At 35.1% G+C, this 14,432-nt stretch overlaps 1 protein-coding gene across 7 annotated transcripts in view; it reads left to right on the top strand.

The window, feature by feature from the left end:
- The window catches only part of LOC121312873 (engulfment and cell motility protein 1), a 186,923-nt gene that overhangs the window by 100,237 nt on the left and 72,254 nt on the right, over nucleotides 1–14,432 (top strand). The window lies entirely within an intron of this gene.

The following is a 14,432-nucleotide window of genomic DNA, read 5'->3' as shown; positions in this document are numbered from 1 at the left end:
ACTGTACTTTATATATGTTGGTGCACTGTATGAAGACTTTTATTGGTTTAGCTTTTTAGTTGTGCTTAGTACTACTGCGTCCTATTAAAAAAAAAAAAAAAAGCTATAAATTACTACCAGGTTTTGTCAATGCCTGTGGTTTAATTAGGACCCCATAGTATCTGCAAGACAGGCTCTTCACAGATTTAATGGTCTCATGGATTGGTCTCAAATGTACTAAAATAGCCTTTAAACATCAGCATATTTAATGGATAATTGAAAAACCTATTGTTGGTAATATGTGCCAGTGAATTAAAAAAAACAAAAAATAAAAAAAAACAAATGAAGACTGCTAACAGTGAGGTTGGCAATGTGAAATTGAAGAGTATTGGGTTCAAACCCAACTTTTAGTCTTTGTTTTGACAATTTGTTTTTCCTTTTCTGGAAGACTCCCCTGTTCTTTCCCATAATATGTGTCTTTATTAACCCCCTTCTCTCTTTTATTGTACTTTGTACTGTAACAGAAAAGAAGAAAGTTAAAAAATGTAAATGAATTAGAATTGGTAACATGTACTCATTTGTTTGACAGCTGTCAAAATTATGGAGACTGAAGTAGAGAAATCATGAACTCACTTCCAGCAAGCAGCACAGCATAGATACATCTGTTTAAATCTGTCTGTAGAATCTGTGATGGCCCTTTAAATATTTAGCTTATTAGCCATGCTATTGCCTGTGAGAATGATAAACATTAGAAACAAATGAATGCAACTGCGCAAATTTCATATGCTTAAGCACAACATTATTTGAATTGCTCCGAATAGATGCCCTATCCTCAGCAATATTGGCAAAGGGCCACAGTGCCCAAGAGCTCAATTCATAGAATATCCCTTTAGTTCCATTCTCTAAAGGCTCCCTTTCCTTTTCATGCCACTCACTGCTAATTTCACACTCTGGTATAAGGACACAGCTGAATTATTATTATTATTTTTTTTTATGTTAATAAGTATTGTTATTTATTTCTCATTGATATCAGAAGCATACTTTGACACCTGTGATCTACATTCCATGCTAATGACTATGCCATACAAGTGCGATAGGAAGAGGGGACGTGGTGAGTGGGGGGCATTTGGAAAGGGCTTTCAGCAGGAGTATGAGTAAGGGATACACATGTGCAGACTGCATCCACAGGCAGCATTCATGGCATGGTCCATGCTGAGATTCCCATCTTCGGGGCTTCCGAATAGAGTAGTGTTTTCAGTATTGTGGATTTGTTTTACAGTCCACACTTCTGTAAATATGTTTATGTATAGTGTAAGGAGCACGAGTCAGAGCTGACAGGTGTGTTTCTGTAAAATAGAGTGGAGTTTGATGCTACAGAGATTTTGTCTGTCACACTTACCCAGTTAGCATGTTGCTATAATATGTGTTTATTTAAGTTATATGTTGAATAGCCTACACTATCTTGTGGTCCATTGTTTCATTTCTCCATTTAGTAGCTTATTTATATATTTGTGGGGGTGGGCATGCAACTTTGGTGATGTCAATGCTACCGATGTGTGTTGAGCTTTGATTCTGTATTCCGTGTGCAGGTTACATTTGAGTGTAGACTTATCCTGAGAAATATTGGTATGTACTGTACACCTAGGATAGGTGCTGGGCAGGTTATTGTTAACAGTCCATTGTCGTGTAGTGTTCCAATTCTGCACATTCATGCGTAGCATTTGTGCATTTCTGCTATATTGGTATTGAATGCACAGATGATTTTGTGAGGCACAAACACATTTGAAAATTGTGCAAAAAATCTGCTATTTTTCCAACATTGTGCATTGTGTTGTGTTGGAAAATCAATTTCTGTGCAAAAGCACACATTTTTGTGAGGCACATATTTTGCGAGGGGGTTGTTCTTCGTTTCGAATATCTTGGCCCAGGAGCAGAAACACTTTGCATATGATATGGAGACCATATACTCCAGAATGTATCAGAATTTTTGCATAAATCTGCATTAGTTTTTTCTAAAGTTAAAATATTTGATGATTGAAAAATCCATAATTTGAGAGGGAGCTTGTGGCAGATATTACCTTTTTAGATGTTCAGAATTCAGGAGTTAAATTGGCAGACATTAGATTTGGTGAAGTTTATTTCATAGTCCAATAAAATGCTATACTGATCAATTGCTCCAAGAACACAGAGGGTAGATTTTTCAGGTTTTGTTAAATATAAGAGAATATCATCGGTATAAAGGGATATATTGTGTTCAGTGTTACCTGCTAGAATACCATCAATTGAAGCAGAAGATCTAATGGATTCTGTGATGGGTTATATTGCCAAGGCAAAGAGGAGTGGAGACAAAGGACACCCTTGTCGTGTGCCTCTGCTAAGGAAAAAATGTTGTGCTAAAATACCATTAGTAAGTATTTGAGCCTGCGGGCAAGAGTACATTGATTTAATCCATTTTTATAATATTAGGTCCCAAGTTAACTTTTCCAAGCACTGAGAAAAGAAATCCCCACTCCACTCTATCAAAGGCATTTTGTCAGGCGCATCAGGTCCAATTTAAATTCAGACACGCTGTTTATTTTACACGAGCTGTTTTAAAATTGTTTGTTTTTTTCAGAGTAAAACAGGTTTAAATGGCAATGCATGGCAAAAGAACATCTGTACTGCATCTCCAGCCAAGCCCCACCCCTTGTAAACTGTATTTTTCACATACCTCTTTATAGAAGTGCATACGGATTAATCCTTTTCTGATCACTGGTTTTATCACCAAACTCCTCAATAATATGATCCTGGTCATTATTTTACGTCTTTTCGGACTGGAAAGGGAAAATTGTAATGTCAGACCTGGTCTGACATAGGACCACAAAGGGTTAATAAAGCCAGTTTTATCCATCTAAATTACCTTTGGGAGAAGTGACTCCAGTCATTGGGCTAATGGCATTGCAATAATCTTATAATCCACATTAAGCAGTGATATGGGTCTAAAGGATGAGTACTCCAGTGGATCTTGTATCATTTATTTTTAGGAGGCATTTTTAAAGACAAAATATTCACACACATGTTGCAAGACATGCTATCACAAATTACCCTTAACAGATATAAACAGCATCATTATTTAGATGCTCCACCTTTTAAAATGAATTGGTTTGCATTACATTTCCTAAATCAAGATGGAGATGAAATTAACTTCAAAAAACCACTTATGACATATGGCTGACAGGAGCTTGGTGACAACAACAACAAAGAAAAACCTTGCCTAAGCTTCTGCTAACAAGAGCTCCATATTGAGCACAAATATGTTGAATGCAAGTACAACATGAATTGTATTGTTTTGATTAAGTATCATGAAGTTACAGAGAATTTTACACAAACCATATCTTGACAATGTTAGTCAAGTAAAACAAACCATGTTACGTTACATAACCAAAATGATGTAATAGTGGAACTTATGCCAAGATGTTTCATAATTCAAGATTATGAAGTATGCTTTTTTGAGCTTGCTACAGATACATTATTGTTTTACTGTCATGACTAAAAGATTTGCTGATGTTTTAGCTGATTGAGTATCTAGGTGGTATTGTCTTTCTTTAAATTGTGTTTGTATCTCCACGGCAACCAAAAATAAAATTGATAAAATAGCTGAAGTAAATGTAAATCCCAATAGATGTTAGAGCACTACTCTTAAAATTGATATGCTAGTAATCATAATCCCCACACAATTTATATTTCATGCTGCTGTTTTAAATATTTTGTAGTATTAATAGTATAAAACAAATAAAGATGAAATTTTCTAATAATAATAATAATAATAATAATAATAATATAATAATAATAATAATAATAATAATATTAATAATGTTAATCACTTTACTGAACTGTTCTTTGTATATTGCCGCATTAGTGATACTATTAAACTAGAAGATGTGTGAAAGAAACCTGAAATACCAGATCTAAAGATAATTGCAATCGTTTAAGACAGTGTACTTTTATATTTTTTTATGCTTTATTATTCCATTTAAAGGGCACATAGGGACCTTTTTATTTCATTGTGTTACATGTTCCCATGTGTTACGACAACTGTTTACGTAAGGCATGTGTATTTAATATTTTTTTTTACATTGACCACTTTAAACTTTTAAATTGCATTCACTGCCTCAAGATGGCTTCCCATGTACCCACATGGACCTCTCCCCTCATCCTCCTGTTCACTGGTAAATCCATCTCAGTTACATATGTGAGCACGAGGATGATGGGAAATTTAGTTCTGAGAGGTCCATGTGGGTACATGGGAAGCCATATTGAGGCAGGGAACGCAATTTAAAAGTTTTAAAAAAGTGGTCAAAATGTAAAACAAACAAAATTAAAACAATACACGCAAAATCTAAGAACAAATAATTTATTTACCGTTTTATCAATCTGTTTTCTGAAAAGCTCCCTCGATCACAACTGCACTATCATGCACTAGGGGCAAAGAAACTCACTGGTCCCATTTGTATTGACTTCTCTAAAACTTTTGACCTAGTTGACCATACAGTACCATACATGGAGTTACAAGCACTAAATTATCGTGTTTTAGTCATATTTGTTGAACGTTCTCAAACTGTTGTCTTTTATGAAAAAAGAAATCTGACTTTATGCCCATATCCCTAGGTGCCCCACAAGGGTCAATTCTTGGACCTCTTTTATTTTCTATTTTTATTAATGACATGCCTAAAATTTGCAAGAGAAATTCTGTGCATATGTGTGTGGATGATACTGTGGTTTACTGTAGTTCTGATACTATCCATGACTTAACTAAAATACTACAGAATGATTTTTTGGAACTTCAAAAATGGTTTGAAAATGGTGTGATTTTAAATGAAAAAAAGACACATCATGCTATTTGGTTCAGAGAAAATTATACAAAGTACTAGTTCAAATTTGACTATTGTTACTTGTAATACTACACCATTGGAGAGAGTTGATTGACACTTTTACATATCTAAGTGTTTATATTGACGCATCTTTTAAATTTGAAAAACATATTAAAGATGTGTATACTAAAACTTGGAAGGAAGCTAGGAGTATTGGATGGTCAGTGACATTGTTTAAATTGTACAGCATTGTTTAAATTAACTCAACTTTTATTCCATTTTCTAGACTACAACGATCTATAGGAATGCTAGTAAGGAGTCACGGAAGATTGATACAATGTGTAATAGGATCTGTAAATTTTTCTTCAGTGCACTCCTCTAGAACATCCTTGTACCTTGTGCCTTGTACCCTAGACTAAATTTGTTATCACCTGCTAATAGAAGGAACTATCACTGGAACCAGATTATTTTTAAAAGGGGCATGTAACACATTACCTGTTTACTTAAACAGTTTGTTTCAGGAGTTCACGTGTGAATACAGCTTGCACAATGTCTGTGATACAAAATATTTTATAACACGTACTGTAAAACGTGTGTTTGCTTTTGCTGCTGTCTGACTGGAACCGTTTACCTGCTGCACATAGATCAGAGACCGCACATTGTCATTAAAAATACTGATGTTTCAGCACTTGACAAAGCCTTGTGTATGCACTGTATAATTGTAATGTATACTATGTGTTGTACTGTCATGTGTGTTTATATGTATTGTTTTCTCTTAACTGTAACCTGGTGCTGCTCTCATCAGGATGCCGTTGCAAACAAGCTAAGTGTAGCTCATATGGCTTTCCTGACCTGAACAATTTTTAAATAAATAAGTATGTCACAAGTCTGTATAAAAGTGAACATTATTTCATACGTTTTCCACTTCCTAGGTTTGAGAGGAAAAATGAAGAAGTGTATGGGATTATAGAGAGCAGAGTAAGACCCAGATGTAAGTGTGTTTGTCTACAGACCCTCTTGGGTAATTGTGCACATTCTTTTATATCAGAATCTGGGTCTTCTGTTTGTCTGTCTGTCTTACATTTTTACATATGCATGTCAGTAAGGGTTTCTACTTCATGATACTGAGAGTCCTTTTTTGTGGTAATTCCAGCTATGTCCAACATAAAATGTTACTGACAAATTTAAAGTTTCTGGTGGTATAACTCAAGATTACATACAGTATGCTTACCTGAGTGGCTTTAGTGAATGGAGCCACATGAAAGATTGTCATATTTTTAGCACATGTATACTACCGAAAATATATGGAGGTGTCTGTCTGTCTGTACTATATGTGCAGATTATTTTTAACAAGTAAAAACAGTGGATACATGGCCCTCTTGACAGTTAATTGTGTCCTGTCATTACCGTACATAATTTTGCTATACTTAAGGATATTTTCATTTGGGTGGCTCTGCATCTGCAGCCTGTACGTTGAAAGCACATATTTATTTATACATTTTCTTTGTAAATTATTGAGGTCTGAAACCAAGTGCAATTGGCTATTGATTTATGAAAGCATGCTGAATAAAATTAATACTGTAGAGATATTTAACAGCTTGTGGAGACAGATACCCAGCTATTCTGGTAATACTCCAGGGTGACTGTGTGAAGTGAGAGTGTTCAGCTGTGTCTAATCGTTGAAATTAAAGACAGTTTCAGATAGTTAGGCCCACAAGTCAATTCAACTAGCTTCACTCTGATTTCCACATAAGCAGTGCAAATTAGTACTTTGACTCAGAGCAGGTGTAAGAACCAAATATGGCCCACATGCATTACACATTGTTGTGGGGGGGGATTGTTTGCATGTCTGGGCATGTTTCGGCACAATGTTACGGCAACAATGCCCTGCAACTTTTTATATATATATATATATATATATATATATATATATATATATATATATATATATATATATATATATATATATATTATATAATATATATATATATATATATAACCCCCACCCCCAAGTAATTTTACCTATTGGTCCCCAAAGTAATTTTACCTAATTATTTTAAAATTAATATACTATATGCAATACTTTTAAGTGGGGAGGATATGAGGAAAACATCTCAGGAGCCATAACAATTGACAATTTGACAGCTGTATTTTTGTTTGTTTTGTTTTTTCATACTGAAGGTTAACCTCTGTCATTCTCATGTGTTATGAAAGTGAGCTGATATTTATTGATTTGATTTATTTACTGATTGGTGTCTGCAGTAATGGCATTTAGAATTTAGTGGATAAGTTTTTTTTTTTTTTTTTTTTTTTTTCTCTCAGTGGTTTCATTTTAGAGCAAAATAAGTCATTAGGATGTTTTATATCTCTCTTTGAATACCATTGTCTCTGTTTTGAAAAATAGTAATAAAACGTAAATAAAACGTTGTATTATTTGTAATTGCACATTTGTGCACACAGCCTGTTTGTCACATTGCACAGCGGCCGCGTGAAGCCAGCGGCTCATATCGCCCCTTCCCAGGGATATTTTCACGATAGACCCTCTCCACTTGAAAGATGGGTTCTATTAAGGTACTTCCTGGTGCCCAAGCGGGATGGTGGCCTCAGACCAGTCCACTATCTCAGACAGGTAAACCTGCACCTGCAAGTCGAAGGAGGTTCAAAATTATGCAACAACTGTTGCAGTCTATCAGACCAGGCGACTGGTTCACCACAGTGGACCTACAGGATGCTTATTTCCACATCCCCATAAGACCAGGGCACAGGAAGTACTTGAGGTTCGCTTTTCAAGAAACAGTGTACGAGTTCAGTGTCCTGCCATTTGGCCTCAGTAGCTCCCTGTGCCTTTTCCAAGTGCATGGAAGCTATCCTGGCCCCATTGACTCATATGCACCAGAGTGCTCGATTACTTGGATGACTGACTCATTTGTGCTGAGTCTCCAGACCAGGCAGAGGCCCACACGAAGTTCGTCACCGGCCACCTTCATCGGTTGGGCCTGTCAGTGAATCATGCAGAGTACAAAAGAGCGCAGAGAATAGCGGCCTGTTTGGAGCTTTTTCATCTCAACAGAGCGCTCATAGTAGTGATATTCCAGAGACTTCTGGGCTTCATGGCAGCAGCTTTCCTTTTAATATTCTTATAGTTTTATTTTGTACTTTTGATAATGCACTTTTCTCTTGTTATTGGGAAGCATTACGCAAAATGTTCTTGACTGGAAAAGCTTTTGGTTAATTCTAAATCCTATTTAAAAAAAAAAAAAAAAAAGCAGAGTACAGAACCCGGGCCAGTGGATAGGAGTGTGTATCAAAAGGTTTTATTTAAGAAATCGCCTAATATGCAAATTTGTGTGGTCAAATGATCCACTGGACCTTTATTGGCTACTGTAGGTGAGAGTTGTGTGCAACTATTTTGCAACATCATTGGGAGAAGAGAAGAAGCATCTCAATGACTTGACAAAGAGAATGATAGTGGGTTTCCATATAACAGACATGCCCAAATCACAAAAAAAAACATCAACACTGCAATGCACAACAATTACCAGGACAGTGGGTGATTCTAGTCATTTCCCTAGCTATTTGGCCTGTCCATGTAAAATTCCTTTGTAAAGTACATCTAAGAATCCAAACCTATATTTAACTCTGCAGTATGGGTTGTGGCCAATCTACTGTGTTTCAAAAGTGATTGTTTTAAATCTTGTTTTCCAGGGCACATGACAGCCTCTAAAACATTAAATAGTCTATATTGATTGATCTGTAGCTTTTATATTCTCTTAATAAAATACAAACGGTTCATAACATTTTTAGGACGATTTCCTCCAACAGAATCCAGATGGATTAATCCATTAGTACATGTGGCACAAAGTACATACCATATTATTGTATTAAAGGCCATATACAGACATTAACTAAATGTACAGCCTTTTTTCAATAAATAAAAGAAAAACAATGTTTTCTGGAAAAAAAAAATATATATATAGAAAGTTGACTGTGCTTTTAAAGAAAGAATGGAACCTTCTCTAGTCAGGTTATTGTCCTTCACAGATTGAAAGTCAGGCTTCAGGAGAAGCCGTGGGGAAGAAGAGTTGTCAGGACAGTGCCTCTGTTTCTCCCTGATCCTGTCTATTATCCTGGGTATATTTAAGCAAGCCTATTTTTGCCATGACATTTTTTTTCCCTCTTTCTGTTGTTAAAGATGTGTAGAGGTGTCCAAAGATTGTGTGGTACAAAGTGCTTGCTATAATATAACCTGCCACGTACAGGTAGCATGAAGTTACCTCAAGTCTTCCATCAAACTTGCAAGTCTGGGGGGGTAGAATCTTACTTTGTATTTTTTTAAATAAAAAAAAAAAAATACACTGGCACACACTCTGCATTAAAATGAAATGTTAATAGAGTTTTTTTTTTTTTTCACTCACATTCTCCCTAGTAAAGAGGAATTGCTTTTCACACTTGCACAGTACAGCATGTGCCCTCATTTTCCATTAATTTTATTTGTGCACTTAAGCAATCAATTCTGACAGTCAGATTACAATTATAATTAGGATGACACATTTCAGTATGCATTCATCATTTTTGCTTCACTTGAAGGTGGCTTGTATTCTTTTGTTTTGTTTTTTTTGTTTTTTGTTTAACTCAGTGTATCAGGATTTCTGTTTTTATTTTATGAACATTTTTAAAAGTGGCTTTCATTGAAAGGCTTTCTGTAAGTCCAATATTATTAATGTTGTTGCCAAGAGACTAAATCTGAATCGTTCAACCTCCTGTAGGGAGGACACCTCAAAGAGATTGCGCTCCAGTCAATTTGTGTGATTAAACTAGATTCACAGTTTCGGGCAGTCGGTGTAGGAAGTAAAACTTCCCGTCAATGAGGTATGTACAGTATTTGTGTTTTGTGGTAGTTTGCGTTGTCTTCAGTGTATTAACAGTAATGGTCCCAATAATTATTTCATTCAGCACCTGTTATTGAACAACAGAAAACATAAATAACACACTGTGATTTCTGAACATTACTGCTGTGCTTCACGTCTCTGCGCTGTCTGATGCGAATGGGAGAGATCACCGCAGTTTTATAGGGCCAGACAGGAAGTGATGCATTTTCCTCTGGTTTCCTGGCTACACCAGCATTACATGTTAATATAAATATAGTGTAAATTAGAGTTAATACAGATTTAAAGATATAAGTAAAAATGATGTCACAATATATAGAACACCATTACATCATGGATTTAAATATAAACAATAACAAGTAGTTGTCCTGCCGTCAAAAACCTATAAATACCTCCAATGTTTTGATTCAAACACGTGCTTCCTTGATAAAGATATGTATAACATATTGGAACGTTGGGCAGCTGGTTCTTTTGATAATCATATTCAGAAACTGGAAGTCAGTAAACCTCCAGGCTGTGTTTTAAACAAACACTCACGTACTCAAAATAAGTGTACCATATGGATTATTAACAGCATTATACTTCATTACTGTCCCACATGGATTATTAACAGCATTACACTTCATTGGTAATTGATGCTATTCACATTGTGTAATTGTTAGTTCCTCAAAGCATTTCCTTTAAAGTTACAAATCAATCAACCTATTTTTTTATTTTATTTTTTTTAACCCTTAGGGTCCATTTATTCAGCGCTTCTCAGGTGTGTCAGGTCCAATTTACAGCTATCTTCTTTGTTTGTGTCCGTGTTATCTCTGTGGTGCGGGGGCTATTGCTCAGATACGCCCCGCCCCATCTTTCTCAGTCAACCATTGAAAGGCTTTCTCAGCTTTTTGTCTTTGTCTTTTTGATGATGTCGGACAGGATCCGACACGGACTGGAAAGGGAAAATTATAATGTCCGACCTGGTGAACAGCAAAGGATTAAAGGTAGTAAACATACCATGATCAGTGTTGTACAGCCTGGGGCTATACCTGGTGTCCTTTACCCATTCCAGGGCTCTACATTCTGATTTTTAACTACTGGCCCCTTGGACCACTGAGCTAGTGTTTTTGTTGGCCTGGATGCAATTTTATCTGGCCCAATGTATTTATATATTTTTTCATGGTTTTTATTTTCGGTATGTTTACAACTGTGTATGGTAACCATAAAGAGCCCACATCTCAAAAGAAAGTGGCTAAATAAAACCTTTCAATATACTTCAGCCATTAAACATACACACATTTGTATGCTTGTCGGAAAAAAAATTATATATATATATATATATATATATATATATATATATAAGATATATATATATATATATGTATATATTTTACACATAAAAATCACGGTTTTTAAAATTTTAGTGCCAAAAGAATTTAGTTTAGAGGTCATATTTGTTGGCTGAATTTACCACTGGATTTGAAGTCTTCCTGTGCTAGACCATTGAGGTTTATGTCTGAATTGTTTTTATCAATACACAACAATAAAAAAACGAAAAATGCTTATCCTAGAACAGAATTGAAGCATACATAAATATACAAACACATGCTAAGTCAATTGCAGTGAAGCATTGTGAGGGAGAGATTTAAATATAGTCCTGTATGAATTGTATCAATTGGGTTACTTCAAAGAGTACAAAGAGTGATTTTTTTTTTTTTTTTTTTAAAAGCATTTTTGTAGCAAAACAAGAAAATTCATATAAATAGTAACTTGGTATTGGTCTGAAAAATCACTTATATTAACTAGTGTATTCTCTTTGGTGGTTAGAATCACTCTGTATGTATATTTTTTTCTCAACATCACAAAGAGAAGGCAACAGTCAATGCAATCAAAAAAGTAATTTTCAAACCACTTTAATGCAATAAGGTATTCCAGGGAATGCTCTGGCGTGAGAATTTTTAAAATTGTATTCAGATAGTTCTTTTTGTGTTACATATGCTGTGTATTTGGTTACATATGCTTGAGTGGTAATAGAGTTTCCAGTCATTAATATACCTCTTTAAAATCCCAGACAAGCAATTGGAAGTTTTCCTGCACCTTTGCAATTTCTGAAAATGTGTATTAATGTATTCTAAATGTGGTGTTTATGGTTTAAAATATTATCTGTAGAGCTGAATGCTAATGGTCAACATCTAGGGAGCATAACTGTGTTTAATACTTCAGTATTTATGAATCCCTGTGCGTATGCATGTATCATTAATATCTATTTAGATTTTCTGAACTACAGTAGTTCTGTAGTTGACAAATTTGCGTACAAATGTATGTGGACAGAGTGGAGCGAGGTGGTGCAGTGCTTGGAGGACTGGGATCCAATTCAGCTCATGCTGCTGTTTAAATAAGTTACAATGGTGTGTTTGAGAGAGGTCCTGGAATGAATGGCAAGTGGTGTTCAGGTCAGGATTTTGGTGATCTCGCAAAGCTGTGAAGAGAAACTCATTTACTGGCGCAATAGCTACATTTATCTAAAAGCCATTTTTCATTACTAAATTGGCAAGCTCCAAATAAAAAAAATTTAAGGATTCACAAAATTAGGTTCAGATTTTGTATACAACATTCCTTTTACGCAGGAGGGACTGCTGTCTTAATAGGATCACTCAGTGCGTTGACATTATTACATTAAGTCTTTAGAATCAGTATTCTACTCATGTGAGCAGCATTCCAAATTGGAATGTTCAACTATCTTGTGGACTATTAGTTCATAAACACTGTATTCCAAATGCTTGCGTTTCTGTATCCCTGTACATGTGTGAACAGCATGTGGGCCACAGCGTTTGTGTTACCGCTAGAAGGAATAATTAATTATTTAAGTACGTATATAGATACCCAGACATGTGACGTTCAAAACTTTATAACATGTAAAATGGAATAATAGTGGAATATTAAAGTCCTTGAATTTCTCTTTCAAGGTCATTTGATAGGTCATTTGATAATTTGTTTTTGTGAATAATTTGTTGATGACATACAGGCACAGTGCATTCTCCTAACTTGAGAGATGTTGTTCTGCACTAATTTGTAGGCCCTATTGTATTTAAACACATGGCAGTGTTATTTTAGTTACATAACTAAACATTTGATTCTTAATATTAAATTCCACTTGCATTAAAACAGATTATCCAGAATACCTGTGTGGAATATTTATATTCAGAATATGGAAGTGCATATTAACATACTGATTGTATGAATGAAACAGTGGACCCCAATGAGTTTATTTATTTACTATACCTATACTGTCTACTGTACTTTATGTGGAACATTTCTCAAAACCATGCATCTCTTCTTCATTTAATCCCATTTTGTGTGTGGGTGTATATGTGTGTAAGTAAGTGGGTGTCAGGGAAACATAATATCCAACTCCCGTGTAAGTTAGATGTCCTAGTTCTCTAAATATCACACATGTTCAGCCCTGAAGATTTCTTGGTTGTTTTTTTTTTTTTTTCTGTGTACATTTTTTTCTCCAAATTGTGCTACTTATTATTATTATTATTATTATTATTATTATTATTATTATTATTATTATTATTATTATGTATTTATTTATATGTTTTTTTTTTTTTGTGGCAAAAAATACTTCACTGAAATTGTAAATGTTTTCATTCGGATCTTTTGAACATTTTGTTAATTCAGTCCTCTAACCTGAACAAAATGTTAAGAATATTTGCTAATAAATAAAGCAAATGCTGTACAGCTTTTCTGCTTCACTAATTTGTTGTCTGTGTTTCTAAGTCTAAGACAATCCAAATCAAATTTCTGATGATTTCTTATGGTTGATGGGTAAGCTGTCAAATTGTATTTGTTGAGGCTTAAGAGATTTTTTTTTTTAATTTCTGAATGTTATATAATTACCTGCAACACTCAACCTGCTCAATAGTAGTCATCGTTCCACAGTATTTTATTTCATAATGTTAAAAGGGAAAAACCTGCATAAGCTTAATATCCAATAGAGTTAAAGGTCAAAGGACTTTCGTAAAAACTTTGAAAATATACCCCTTTGATTCTAAACCTTTAAGATGACAGGCATTTTTAAAAAATGACGTTGTAAAGCAGTATCCAGTATACTGTACAGGCAGTGTTAAAGAACCTCTATAACCCCAGAGGAGCCTGGCTCTCTGACTTGGTGGTTAACCCCTGTTTCAAAACTGATGCTCCAGCAGCGTGCCAGACTGAATTCAAGCACAAAATATGTACTATGTCCCCATTAAGTACATGAGTAGAACGGTGTCTGAAACAATTAAGTATGTCTTGACGCTCTTTCGATGCGAGCATGCCTGCCACTACCGCTCCGGTTTCATACGATGCTCCAGCAGCGAACTGTACTTAATGCTAATGTATGCAAATGATATGCTAAAGAGTATTGTGTGTCCCACAATGCTACACTGATCACCTGTTACCACCAGAATTAATCATGGCAGCGCCAACAGAGGAGCAACCAGTCTCATACAGCATTTCATGAAGAAATTTCTTGTCGCTGCCATCATTCTTCTTTTCCTTTTCTCTTGAAGAATCTTCCAAATAGTGATTTTCCAATTGCACAGTATCGATGACAAACGTAAACAAGCATATACATTCACACTCACTCACTTCCTGGTTTACTGGTTACTATGCTGCATTGTGGGAGATTGCTTTGGAATAAGTGCAGCGCGCTTCAGTTCTCCAGTATGAAATTAATTGGTTCGTG

This window comes from Polyodon spathula, chromosome 3 (assembly GCF_017654505.1).
Source record: "Polyodon spathula isolate WHYD16114869_AA chromosome 3, ASM1765450v1, whole genome shotgun sequence".
NCBI lineage: Eukaryota > Metazoa > Chordata > Actinopteri > Acipenseriformes > Polyodontidae > Polyodon > Polyodon spathula.
The sequence above is the reverse complement of the archived record's forward strand: the minus strand, read 5'-3'. Positions and strand labels throughout refer to the sequence as shown.